Below are 14,621 nucleotides of genomic sequence, written 5' to 3' on the forward strand. Positions count from 1 at the left end.
TACTATCTTTAGTCTGTGAACTAATGGTTGCAGGTTCCCAGTAGCAGCAACGGAATGATAATGACAGAGACAGAGTTTGTGACCCGACCTTAGAATGAACAGATGATGTCAACGCTCTCACTTCTCCTTTTATGGATGATTCAGTATGTGTGTGTATCGTGCACATTACGTGTATGTGCCCTCGTATTTGTGTGTATGTATTTTGTAGGCGGAGCGAGTGAAAACCAGTAGCCTGTCATTTGCTCGACTAGAATCTAATTTTTCTTTTTTCATCATCATATTCTTCTTCTTCTTCTTCTTCATCTTTTTCTTCATCTTCTTCAGTGACGGTAAGCTACTCTTCCGGTTTGCCAAGAAGCCATCCTTCCACTGCTGGATGATCCATGGAGCACTAGAGTGGAACAATTTTCAAGCAATGTGTCACGTGGTAATTTAAAACCACCAAATATTTTAAAATGAACCAATGAAATGTAATAGAACTATAAAATTGGAAAGAAGGTTAGACCTACTCAAAGGATAAATCAACTTAAATCAAGTATCATTAGCGATTAGGAGTAATAGCGTTATCAAAAACGATAGGAAAACATGTATAATTGTGATTTAATAATTATGAGAACCCATTGGTAAGATCAAAAAATAATAAAGCGGCTTACTTATTATTGGCGGATTATAAAAAATAAAATGCATGAACATTGAGGTTAGAATTATTTGTTTACATTTTGAAAAGAATTAGTCGATCTTGGATAAATCGATAATTATTAGAATCAATACTGAACGAATCAGCTGATTATTCGATCAACCCATATAACAGGTTGAATTATACAAAATTTACTCATAAAGGATATATTATGTATACTAAAGGAAGTCGATGTGTAGAAATACGAACACCCATTATTTCTGTATAAATATTTATTATAATCTAAAAAAGCATGATAAATCAAGAGTATACAAAACTCATATAAAAACTAAATGTTTTAACATCGCATGTTATAATTTATTTATGAAATCAATTTAAGATAGACACTCCATACATTTGTATAAAAACTCTTTTTTATTTAATTTTTTTCCATTATAAAGTCGAGGAAATGAATGTCTGTTTGTGTGTTTGTTTGTATGTTTGTTTGTTCCCTGTAGACTTGAAAACTACTTGACATAAAGGCATGAAACTTCGGGAATATGTTGTGTGAATATTGGGGATGGTTTCTGAACAGAAATTTTAGTAGGGGGGCTAATAATAATTATTTATTAATCCATTTTACAGACATATGTTTTCGAAATTTTCGGCCGAGCGGCTACTGAAGAACGAAAAGATGATCATGATTCAAGATCATATTGTGATAATATGATTCTGCATCTAAAGTTACCAGCTGTAATAAACATATCACCCTGTGATAAATATTATTGTGTACTGGTATTAAAACGGTAGTTTGGAGTTGAAGTGTAGTTGATTGGTACCAGCTGTTGATAATGGTTCCTTAGAAGACCTATACAAATAATATTATCACTCCCCTATCATTGAGAAACTGGAAAATGTATATATATATATATAATATATATATATATATATATATATATATATATATATATATTGTATAGTATATTATGTATAGTATTCATATTGCATTCATTAGTTACTGGAGAATGAAAGAATAATTTACAATTTTTTGATTTAGCTTAGCTTATATTTATCCTAAAATGATGCATAATCAAAAAGGTGCATAGGACCTTACATTTTTGTTCAGCTTGCCAAAATACCCCTCATTTAAATATTAAAATTTTCGACTGACTGTACAGTGAGTCAATCATTCTATCAAGGCTGGAATAATTTTGAAATTTTAATTAAATAAAAATGGTAGAGAATAATCATCATGTAGCCTAGATATCAACACCTTTATCTAAAGACATATTAACTGCATGCGTTTTCATATTGCCGATACAGCATTGATACAACTGTAGACGTTTATTCAGCAGTCTCAAAAAACTGTTCTAGCTGAAAAATTAATCATACATGCCACGTGTGGGCTTAAGCATTGCATCAGGAAAACGAAGCTCAAAACTATGGTTTTCCGAAACATATGTTTTTGAGATAATTTCTTTGATGCAGCTGATTCACATTCACCATTATATTATACAGAGTTTGTGAAAATAAAAATATTTATTGATTACCAAAACAATACTATTATTATATCAATGATAATAATTAATTATCAAAACAATACTTTTATTATATCAATAATAATAATATTATTAAACATATATTTATCAATTATCAGAACAATATTATTGGGGTTAAGTGGAATCAGGTAGAAAGCAATAATAGAACAGATGTTCTTTTTTGAATTTCTATCATATTATTTTGTTATTTCCAATGATTACAACATATGTTAGAATATCACATGTCAATAAATAAATTCTCAAAATCTCATTCCCATATGGCACTCACCTTACCATGTTCATAACCTTACTTAATAGGATCCTTTTTCATCCTTTGAAACCCTTAGAGGCAAAATATCTCATTATCCGTTCTTAGTGCGCGTCTAGCATGTTTGAAGAATATTTGTGCAAAGTTTCAAGTCTGTAGGCCAATTAGTTTGAGCTGTAGTGTGATTTTACATCAACATTTTCGAAAAACGCCCTCTCCTGGACCCCCCTGTGCTCCTGATCGAAATTTTTCTGCATAGATTTAATTTTTTTTCGTAGCTGAACAAAAAAGTTCCTCATGACTTTGCTGTGCAATGAGCGGTTAAAAAGTACAAAATTTTGGGGGGGCCCCAGCTCCCTTAGGGGGGCAAATTTCTGAAAATCCTTTCTTAGTGGATGTTTTCAGGCTACCATAAACAATCGTGCAAAATTTCAAGTTTTTAGGCTCAGTAGTTTGGGCTGTGGTGTGATTTCAGTCTGTCGGGGCTTAGCCTTTTATAAGTTTATTTAATTAATATATGTAGGAAGCTTACTTCCATGCACAGCCCGAATTCATATAAATCCCTGAGATCTCATGTTTGAATATTAATTTATTAATTATAATTTTGTTAATTGAACAAAGTATATCATATCAAACTTATAGACCGAACAGGTTTTTTGTTTGCAGAATTTTGTATTGATTGGAAGTATAAGTATCAGTATTAAATATAATATATTTATGAATTTGAAACTCACTATAGTGAATATTAGCAAAGCCTGTGATAATTATTCAGATTTTAGAAATAGATTATTTAAGTGAATTATAGATATATCGAATATTTTATGCACATCTTTTTTATGGGAATATATTTTGTGTTTTATGTCAGCATACAAACTCATAGAATTTTTTATTATATCCTAACTCATCTCGTGATATACAGTTTGAGCTGTTTTAATACCAACAAATATTTAGCAGCACTTAAAATTATTGAATCAAGTAATATTAATCTTATTCAGAGCACTCAATATTTATCATCCTTTGATGATATTCATCTCATCTACCAGAACAAGTATATTAAGAAATTATATTAATAAGGTTCCAGTTATATCATATAAGGATCCAGAGAGCTTCAAGAACTGGCGTTGTAAGTTCTAAGGAATTTTGGAAGGGTATATTGGTGAATACTTGTATTCACGACGAGCGTTTTAAGAATCAACTAGAAGCAACTATAGTTGGTCCTTATTATTCTCTAGTGATACATGGTTACTGATAATCAGTCATCAAATATTCTTTTACTTTCCTTATTGGTATTCTTCAAGAATTTCACAGAAGCAGCGGTAAGAATTATCAATCACCGGTCACTGAACCTTATGGTGATTATTTGTATTTATAAATTTCATGTTTCTACCACTGAGCTAGAGCTGAGGTTTGAACCCAGTAATTTTGCGAGCCGGACGGCCTTAATTTTTTGTGAATTTATTCGCAAAAGAGGGAATTTAGAGACTGCTCTTATAAATATCAGAAACATCGTATTATCTGTGAAGGATTTACAATTCACAACTTCACAAATGTTGTCACCATTCAGCTTTCTTGTCCTATTCAATTCGATGATTTCGTGTGAATTATTGCAGAAAGTATTTGTTGAAGCAATATTGTAATGATGATTCCATATGAATTTATGACAATCATTGAAAAAGTGCATCCGTAGGGAATAAGAGTTGATGGAAAGGAATTTAGTTTTCCACATGAAGAATAAATATTTATATTTTCTGGAGGTGATAACAGTAGAATTTCTTCCTTGTTCTATTCACAGATTTGTAGGTTATTGGTCTCCGATTATTCTATGAGTCAGTTGATTACTGTGTGATAAGGTGAAGGTGGATGACCAATAGTTTTGAAATTTTGAGAATTTATATTAAAAAAATTTCAACAATTAATAAAGTTTTCCATTGCAGTTTCAAGCTGGTTCTGATTGGCCCTCATCCTCATTGATCTGTCATCTGGATTAGGTGAGTGAAATCTGAAATGCATACAAAACTTGATTAGAAATTCAATAATAAGACGGTGAGAATCAAAGTTAATTGAAGGACAATCGATCACTCATACAATAATAAATTCAATCTAAAATTTAAGAATTTCCATTAGAAATAGTACAGACTTGATTAATTCTTAAACTTGATCAAAAGCCTAGAACAAAAGAAAACGGTATTGGTAAAAGTTAGGCATTTAAAGCTGCCATAGAGGGTATACAGTTCGCAGTAAGTCAGTAGATTAGAAAAGATGGTTCCTGGAAGAAACTTTTTTCATCTCTGGAATAACGAAGGATTTGGAAAATTTATTCTCTTTAAAAGAAAATACAAAACTTACAGGAACTGCTAGTAGATCAGTTTTCAACTATTTCTATCTTATAACATTGTCGTGGAGATTACAAAAAAAAATAACCACAATTCATAAAACATCTAAATAACTTTTCTTTTGGAAGGGATAGTTGATGCCACGATTATATTTCAATCCAAATAAGCATCATACGTACATTTAGCTTCACAAAACGATATTCATCACTCACGTTCCATGTGCAACTTGGCAACAGTGATTATAAAAAGGTGAAGGTAAAGGTGAGATGAAGATGAAGTATAGAAAGTACTTCTTTCATACTCACTGCAAACATCTCAATAATTCAACTTCTAATAGCGGCAATTCATCCACTCGTAATGTAAACAACTGGTATCCTTTGTAGATTCGGCATCACGAATTTGTTATTCGAAGCGGAAAGAGTCGCTAAGTTGTTGGCCAGAATCAAGTTGGGTGCTTGGCTGGTGCTTTGCGCCTGAGTTTCTGTCACGGCTCAGAGGAAACCGGAAGTTGTTTGTCGTCTGGCTGAGTTGGACGAAATTCGAGACTTGGTCGCGGTTTTCCGTTTGTGGTGGGAGGGGGTGGAAATAAGGACTGGGTTAGTAGTTGCGGGTTGCAAGCAAGTACTCGCTTGTCTCACTTCAATGGCAAAAGGTTCTCACCGCAAACGGCAGATCGTGGAAAGCGGTGTGAATTTGAGCCCGACCGATGCATTCACAATGATTGATTACTTTCCAATTGTTATTTAAACTCACTGATTCAAAATATACTATTCCCTATGATCGTGCTTGGACATACTAAGAATATAAATTATATCAGCACCTCAGAGGTAAACTATGTCAAGTCACAAGAGTGAAATTTTTAGTAAATTTTATGAGCAGCATTATGTCTGATGAATTCTCATGCATGTCATTCTTGTCATATTGAATATTATAGTTATACTATACAGAGTGGGTGAAAAGTCCGAGAACGGCTCAATATATCATACACAAAGGTGATTTGATGGCGGGTGTGATTGGGGATCCTACTCAAATTGAAAATACTACTTTACTATGACTTCAAAAATCTAGTCCACCATATTGAATATAACTTTATTTTTTTAAATGAGAAGGTTGTCATTCAATGAATGATTTCGATTTCGATACGAAATTTCAAGAAAAAATGAATGGTGAAAACCGCACATCGATATCTCAAACCTTTCAAAAAGATATTCACATTATTAATCAATAATATTTAAAGCAGAAAGGAGGGAAAAATTATGAGAACGGCTTAGTATCTCATAAAAGATTGTAATTCCAAGGTGGATGTGATTGGGGATCCCTCTCAAATTGAAAATACTACTTTACTATGACTTCAAAAATCTGGTCTGCCATCTTGGATCCGCCATATTGAATGCAAATTTATCTTTTTGAATGAGAAGGTTGTTATGCAATACATGATTTCGAGAAAAAATGAATGGTGGAAACCGCACTTCGATATCTCGAACCGTTCAGAAGATATTTACATTATCAATCAATACCACTTCTATTTCATTTCTGTTATGCATGATATTTGAATAATTATATGAATATCTTTTGAACGGTTTGAGATATCGATATGCGGTTTTCGCCAATCATTATTTCTTGAAATTTCGTATCGAAATCATGTATCGCATGACCACTTTCTCATTTAAAAAAAAGTTGCATTTAATATGGCGGTTCCAAGATGATGGACCATATTTTTAAAATCATAGTAAAGTAGTGTTTTCAATTTGAGTAGGATCCCCGATCACACCCACCATTAAATTACATTTTTGTACGACTTTTCCTCTCCTTTCTGCTTTGAATAGTATTGATTAATAATGTGAATATCTTTTGAACGGTTTGAGATATCGATATGCGGTTTTCACCATTCATTTTTTCTTGACATTTCGTATCGAAATCATGTATCGCATGACCACCTGCTTATTTAAGAAAAATGAAGTTGCATTCAATATGGCGAATCCAAGATGGCGGACCAGATTGAAGTCTTAGTAAAGTAGTATTTTCAATTCGAGTAGGATCCCCAATCACACCGACCATCAAATAACCTTTATGTATAAGATATTAAGCCGTTCTCGGACTTTTCACCCAATCCTGTATTATAGTTATAGCAGAATACTAGTTGAGATACTAGTTGTGAGATCAAATTATAGCTTAGCTTCTCACTTTTGTTGACATGTGTTTCACCATGGTGTATGGCTCCTTCACACTGACTACATAGAGTCAAAGCGAACGCACACAACTACAGACAAACCTATGAATTGAATTGAATTGATTTGCTGCCTTTGCTGCATCATTTGACGCAAGCAGAGAGACGGAGAAGAAATTGAACGTCTGAATGCAGAGGTGAGGAGACATAATATGCACACATACCGACAACTGTGTGCGTTTATGCGTTACAACATTAGAACTTTTGAGGAGGGATTTTTCATTTTCCTCCGCCTGTCTGCATACGTCCACGTCCAACTGTTGATGTTTTTGTTCGCCATGACTCTGGAAAAATCATACTTTACAATGTGAATAAACAAGCAAACATAAGTCCCAACAAAACAGTGAATAAACTATAACTTTTTATATAGTATTATACTTGTTAAAACTGAATAAACAAACCTTTAAAATATATTTTTGTCATATTCATTCAATTTCAGCTGTTTTACATCCATGAAATCAAGCCGGTAAACAGCTGATTGTAGAACAAAAAACATATGATTCTCATTACAGCATACTATACTGTAATAAAATCATATGTTTTCTTTACAGTCGAGTATGTTTCCTAGTTCCGAATTTGGAACAGCAAAACTGTTCCTAAAGCCGCCTTTTAGCGCTCCAGGTGGAATTTTTGTCAACTACAATCAAGAAATTCCCGATTTGAAACGTGTAATAGTATATTTCGCACCTAGGGTCGAGAATGTACGTTTTCCGGCTCGAGATCGCGGTTTTCAAGTTCGAGACGAAGTCGAGAACTTGAAGCATTCGAGAGCCGGAAAAAATTTTTTGCCCGTGTTGTGAATGCTATTTTTCGCCACACCAAAAAAAAACTTCCCAATATATAAGAAATTGAAAAATAAATAAAATTCAAACAGCCTATTTTGATAGTTTGAATCTTGGTTATGACAACTTTTACTGTCAATTAATTTCAATATTACTAATTAATAATTTACAATAGTGACCATATTTTTATACTATTAATATTTCGAATAATTGTTTGAATTTTTATAGCTCGCGCTTTGCGCCCGGTGCAATATCTCATGGATAGATGGATGAATAGAATTTTCATTACTATTTTGAAATAATGTGAAAAATTAAATATAATTGCATATATCACAGTTTTGTCTCAAAATATATCAAAAAAATTGATTGAAATTTAAATTACAGTAACTAATATAAAAAATAGCTAATAAAAGTCGAAATTCATCGACAAAAAAAATGTCATTGACTGGGATTTGAACATAGATCATGTTTGTTATTCACTGAGCTTTGATGAATTACACCTTTACGCTCTCGGCCATTTCGTATTGTTGAACGTAGGGGCCTGACTGATAACACTTAGCCGGTTTGCCGGCATTTTCACAACAAAATATTGCTCTGAAAATAGTTAAATCATAGAGAAAACATTTGAAGATTCAATCTTGAGTGGGCCTAATGTTTTCTCTATATGGTTTAATATTGAATAAAAATTATCTAAAAGTTTTAATAATGAATTACAGAAAAATTACTAGGAATTTTTCAGTCAAGGCTGAGTTTCACCAGTAGGCTTACCTTAAACTTCAGATCTCTGCTGTATTTTCTTATTATTATTGTTGATTGTATTGCATTAAGAAGTGGAATTCGATAATAAAAAAGAAACAATTATTACTCTACCTCACTTTTAAATATTGATACAATTATTGTACTTTGATTTCAAATTCGATTCTTCACTTTTAAATACTTGTGATACGTACCTTTCTGACAATGGACAATGCAACCAACATTATATTGTTGAGGCTATGGAGATATCATCGTATTCTATTGTTTGATATCAAAAACACAATAACAAAATATTAAATTATGAAACAGTAATTTATAAAATATATTAAAGACATAATACCGCGTTTCACGATACATAATTATATAGATTATTACAGTCGTTATGAGATTATCTCTCTATGATTTTTGTGAGATCGGACACGATCAGCTGTTATTCAAGGTCATTTTACAGCCCTAGGGCCCTAAAGTTTTACCGGCCTGGTCGGAAAACAATCACTTTCGGCCTCCATATGACGCACGTAAACCAGCTCATTACATCCAAGTGTGGCGAAAACTAGGTTATGTTTATAGAATGCATGTAGTAATGTCAGCACAAGCAGGTAATGTTTTCTGTTTCTCAATTATTCTTTTCTAGATTATCATGACAAAAAATAGTGTAAGTTACTTGGAAGTGAATGTCTTCTGCAGTGCTCGAATGAAATCCTAGTCTTGGCTAATGCCTCGACTAGAAACATCATTCTCGCCTGCAAAACGTCATTTCCCGTCCTTGTGACTTAAGATACTATAACATTGATTTAATGCATTATCCCACGCATCTTCCATCATGTTTATTACATACTGTGGATAATTTTTTCACGAAAAATGACAAAAAGTGATCAGAAAATTGGTTTTGATGTAAAAAAACGTGGATAGTTACATAGAATTATTGACCGAGCGAAGTGAGGTCCAAGATTCAAGTCGGCGGTTTGACATTTCTCTTAATGTTTGAATGTTTAAATGTTTAAATGTTTAAATGTTTAAATGTTAAATGTTAAATGTTTAAATGTTTAAATGTTTAAATGTTTAAATGTTTAAATGTTTAATGTTTAAATGTTTAAATGTTTAAATGTTTAAATGTTTAATGTTTAAATGTTTAAATGTTTAATGTTTAAATGTTTAAATGTTTAAATGTTTAAATGTTTAAATGTTAAATGTTTAAATGTTTAAATGTTTAAATTTTAAATGTTTAAATGTTTAAATGTTTAAATGTTTAAATGTTTAAATGTTTAAATGTTTAAATGTTTAATAATGTTTAAATGTTTAAATGTTTTAAATGGTTAAATGTTTAAATGTTTAAATGTTTAAATGTTTAAATGTTTAAATGTTTAAATGTTTAAATGTTTAAATGTTTAAATGTTTAAATGTTTAAATGTTTAAATGTTAAATGTTTAAATGTTTAAATGTTTAATGTTTAAATGTTAATGTTTAAATGTTTAAATGTTTAAATGTTTAAATGTTTAATAATGTTTAAATGTTTAAATGTTTAAATGTTTAAATGTTTAAATGTTTAATGTTTAAATGTTAAATGTTTAAATTTTAAATGTTTAAATGTTTAAATGTTTAAATGTTAAATGTTTAAATGTTTAAATGTTTGAATGTTTAAATGTTTAAATGTTTAAATGTTTAAATGTTTAAATGTTTAAATGTTTAAATGTTAAATGTTTAAATGTTAAATGTTAAATGTTTAAATGTTTAAATGTTTAAATGTTTAAATGTTTAAATGTTTAATGTTTAATGTTTAAATGTTTAAATGTTTAAATGTTTAAATGTTTAAATGTTTAAAGTTTAAATGTTTAAATGTCTTTTTATTTTATCTTAGACACGACTAAATAAACTCAACTCAACACGACTACATAATTGAACTTTCAATAGCCCTATTGGAATTTGGAATAGCTGACAACTTGGATAAATTGAAAACCTAATATAATTCAGTATTATTGTTTAAAGTAAATAAGATGAGAAGAGTGGAAGTTGAGCAAGAGATCAAGCAGCAAGTCACGAAGTTCACTGAGTGACTGTCTCACTGGCTTTCTTTGCTCAGCCGGGTATCGCTGTCATGCAATCATCTTTCTGCAATAATAGAATTACGTCTCAGCTGCAACTATCCTAGAATTGCACTTCGATTCCCAGAGAACAAATCAAGAGAAAGGACAGCTTGATTGATATCTTTATTCATGGTATTCAATTCAATCAGTCTCCACGTTCTGAAGTATCGGTCAAAACTATTTCCTCCTGAGAGAATTGTGGATTTTTTCAATATTAAAATAAGGAATATGCGATTGATTTAATTATTTATAAAACTGCACATTTCTTGATACAGCCTGTATCTTATATTATCTCATCTTCAATTATATATATACTCGATCATCTTCAAAATACTTCATTATCTTAGTTACATACAGTTACTGATCGCAAAGACGTGTTCTAATCTTTGACTGATACGACAGGCCACCATTGCTGCAGATTATTCTTTATTATATATCAATCTTATCCTTCATCTGACAAACTTCTCTGGCAGAGCATTTTTCATTATCATTTAACAAAGATTTCCTCTATTTTACAAAACTTGCAAGTTAAAACAAATCTATTCTGATAGCTTCCATGAAAACTATCCTATGGCACTATTGCTAAATCAATATTTTTCATGAAACATGAAACATATTATGTATTACAGTATTGGAACATTCGAGTCTCAGATCATCATTTGATTCTATTTATTTGTTTTATACAACATAAAGTTGATCAACATTCTTGTATTGGGGAGACTCATCATTTTTTAATAATTGCAACAATAGACAGGAAAAATAGATGTTACCCTAAAAAAACCTTCTATTTCGGAAAATTGTGTAATGAATTGGAATATATTGAACCTCATTATCAATTTTATTCAACTTGGGAAAAACTTCTTGTAACAATCATGATTATGAACAAGCCTGCAACTTGCATAGGAGTGGAGCAGGATACAATGATGACGAGCTACATTGAACGAGAACGGAAATTTATCGAGTCTGGGTCAAAAATGGCGGATGTGATTCGTTATTAATAAATTACGATCCATGTTTGGCTGAAGAAAACAGTGCCACGACGGAAGATTGTTATAGAAGAAGACGAAGAAAAAATCGGCTAAGAAAGAGATAGCAAAGGATGACAAGGAGAAACGAGATAAATGTTGTCCGGATATCCGGAGCTGGAGATTAACTGGCTCAGATGCATTTTAGTGGACGGACGAAAAGGTAGTAAAGAATTAAGGTTAGAAACAAGAAGAAGGAGGAAAGGCTAGGGAAAAGAAGAAAAAGACAAAGAAGAAAACGTACTGGAGGAGGAGGAGTAGGAGGAGGACAAGAAGAAAAAAGAAGAAAAGTAAGATCATGGAGGAGGAAGGAAAATATTCAACAAGAAGCGGTCGAGATGCTTGGATTTAGATTTATCGCCGATAATTTGATTATGCTCCACATGAAGACTGGGATAGAGGTGGATAGAGAATGGTGTGATAAGGTGATGATGGCATGATTTACAGGACTCTATACTAGAAATATGAGTTTCAGAGCTGACAATGATTCGAATAATAGTTGCAACAAATAAATGAGGCTGATTTCTAGCGGCAATTCATGTAAATAGACCTCTTGTATTACAACAAAAAACGATCAAGACTTCAATATAATATTCATGTATCCTCTACTGTTGACTAGCATTGTTAATCAATAAGAATAATCATATTCTCATAACGTATATTTCTCAGATAAAATAAAATAATATCCAACCAATCCCATAATCTGAGACTGAGGTGAGAATTATATTCAATAATGGTTTTTAACAGAAAAAGCAGAATCAGATTCAATAAAGGTTTTCAACAGAAAAAGCAATGACATAGATGAAATATACTAGTATTTTTAATGATTGGATAAAGTTGATTGGAATAAGAAATATTAGTATGTTAAAATTAGAATATAATATTATGATTAGATTAATAAGGTTGAATAATAATAATTTGATGTTGTCAATGCCACTAAATTTGTTCAAAATCAATTTAAATTACTTGAAACGTCTCTTCACAATTAGTTGCGACCTGAAAACCCTGACACCAGACCTGAGCCAGCCAGGTCACTCGATATTATTATTATTACAATTAATTAAGAGAATCTCTCCATAATTATGTTATTGATAAGAGTATGTTGTTCATAAATTAGAATATTCATATAGTTGATGAGCAACGGAATTTTAGTTGTAGCTAAAAAATTGATTGCTTCTCCGGAAAATACCTGCTATCATAATATGCAGTTAGTGCAATGTTCAGTTAACTGCATTGTAATGGGAAATTACTCATTATCTCAAGTTATTACAACGAATTAGATACGGTACTTTCACATGGAAATAGCGGCAATATTTGCATGCCAACTATTTCCATTACCCACTAGTTCATCATAGTTTCTCATGATATTGGAACTGATTGGAATTATTGCTTACTACAAAACAGGACAAAATAATATTCAAGAATTAAGTGGGGGTGAAAAGGAGTAGAAAATAACTTTGAACCCACATTATAATAACGAATGCACGCTGCAACAGACAGACTTATGCAGAGAGACAGATAAAAATCAAACGTTTACATGCTGTCATCTGTCATATGGGAACAGAAGGACGTCTGTGTGCGTTGCAACATTCGAACACCCAGGAACGGGATTGTTTCTCAGTTTGTCTGCATACATCTGCATACGCTTGTCTGCTTCGGTGTGCGTTCGCGAAAGAAAAAAAAGAGTTTAATGTTTTTTGACAGAGCTCAAACTTTATTGATTGGAGACAATTGCTGAACTATTCACAGAATAAAGTGACAGCCAATTTAACAAACTATTGATTTTTTAAACAAAACAATCGCTACTCAACGTTGTGACTAAAATACGTTATTCAGAATTTTGACTAATTGAGGTTCAGTATAGACTAGTTAGACTATATTTCAATATAGACTGTAAAGAATATTTTTAAAATATAGTTAAAATTATTCTGGAAAACACATAATCGCGGATTTTATAGATAGAGTTGAACAACATATGAATAACAAAGCAGCTCTCCTTGTTTTAGAGTGGCTCCGTTGGCCCATTTCTCAAGCCACACTCAAAGATTAGACCAGACCAAGGAAGCGTGAAATTTGTGTTAATCGTTTTCTTCCTGTTCATGGTTTTTCATCACAGTTTGCATTAATAAACGGCCACATGGGATGGTTCTCTTTCTTTCTTCAACTACCACATGAGTGTGTTATCTTTCTTGATTCAGTTACCACAAGAGCGTATCATCTTCCTTTCTCTACTCATCACATTACATAGGCGTATTATCTTTCTTTCTTCAACCACCATCTATGTGGATTCCCCTTCTTTCTCCATTTCAACTGTTCACACAGCTAATGAATAATTTGCTTTCAGCTTTTCCCTTGCTTCTCTTCATATCTTCATACTGCATACATGTATTTGAATAATATATGTATATACTGGCATTACATTGGTATAAAATCTTCTCCATTCCTGTGCATATCTTGCCGAGTTCTCCCTCACGAGTAATCTTGTTAGCCACAGTCACAATGCCTCGCTTTTGTTTGCAGCTGTACTTTTTTATTGTTGAAGCCACTGAGAACCCGTTACTCCAGTTTCAGTACTAAAGGGCTTATTCTCACCACTTTCTCTCGTAAAGTAACCTTGATTTATACGAGTAGGAGTCTATAATGTGAATCTTTTGTATTCAAAAAGGCAAACACAAATATTGTGAAAAATATTAGAAAAAATTAATAAATTAGAGAAAACAAAGTTAGAGTGTGTTCTTATCTTATTAAAACATTATCAATCGTGAAGGGAATTTTTCTCTGAATTACTAGGATTACTCAATGAAATTTTGTATGATAGGAAGTATATGAATATTTTAGTGGATCTCGTGTATGTAGTAGGTCAGACAAAAATTACTTTGTAGAGCACCTTGTAGAGTACCTTTTTTTAGATTCATAGAATCATTCAATGATCCAAAGGTACAAGAATAAATTGATAAGCTTTCAATGAATATTTGGAAATTGTATAAATAAA

At 31.7% G+C, this 14,621-nt stretch overlaps 1 protein-coding gene across 1 annotated transcript in view; it reads left to right on the forward strand.

Moving 5' to 3' along the window:
• Positions 1–14,621, forward strand: part of LOC111057853 (apoptosis-stimulating of p53 protein 1) — a 376,427-nt gene that overhangs the window by 57,159 nt on the left and 304,647 nt on the right. The window contains exon 2 of the mRNA XM_039437713.1: positions 4,357–4,410. The gene's annotated coding sequence lies outside the window, so the exon portion shown is untranslated. The remainder of the gene's footprint in view (positions 1–4,356; positions 4,411–14,621) is intronic.

This window comes from Nilaparvata lugens, chromosome 11 (assembly GCF_014356525.2).
Source record: "Nilaparvata lugens isolate BPH chromosome 11, ASM1435652v1, whole genome shotgun sequence".
Lineage (NCBI taxonomy): Eukaryota > Metazoa > Arthropoda > Insecta > Hemiptera > Delphacidae > Nilaparvata > Nilaparvata lugens.